The sequence below is a fragment of the Nannospalax galili genome, unplaced genomic scaffold (assembly GCF_000622305.1).
Source record: "Nannospalax galili isolate Female #2095 unplaced genomic scaffold, S.galili_v1.0 scaffold1018, whole genome shotgun sequence".
NCBI lineage: Eukaryota > Metazoa > Chordata > Mammalia > Rodentia > Spalacidae > Nannospalax > Nannospalax galili.
Window position 1 is genome coordinate 939,315 of NW_008342000.1, and position 355 is coordinate 939,669.

Here is a 355-nt window from a genome sequence, read left to right on the forward strand (position 1 = left end):
TACGTAAATAATCTCTATTGATAGTTGTCGTAGTTTGTTCTTCACTGCTGTGACAAAATACTCTGACCACTACCAACTTGGGGAGGAAAGGGTTTATTCAGCTTACATATCCCTGCTCACAGTTCATCCAGGAGCCCAAGGTAGGAACTCCGGGCAGGAACCTGGAGGCAGGAGCTGGGGCACAGGCCATGGAGGAATGCTGCTTACTGGCCCCTGCTCAGCCTGCTTTCTTATGCAACATAGGCCCACCTGCCCAGGGGTGGCACCACCCATCGTGGGCTGGGCCCTCCCACATCACTCAGCATGGCCACAGGTCAGTTCGATGGAGGAAATGTCTCAGCTGAGGCTCCCTTCG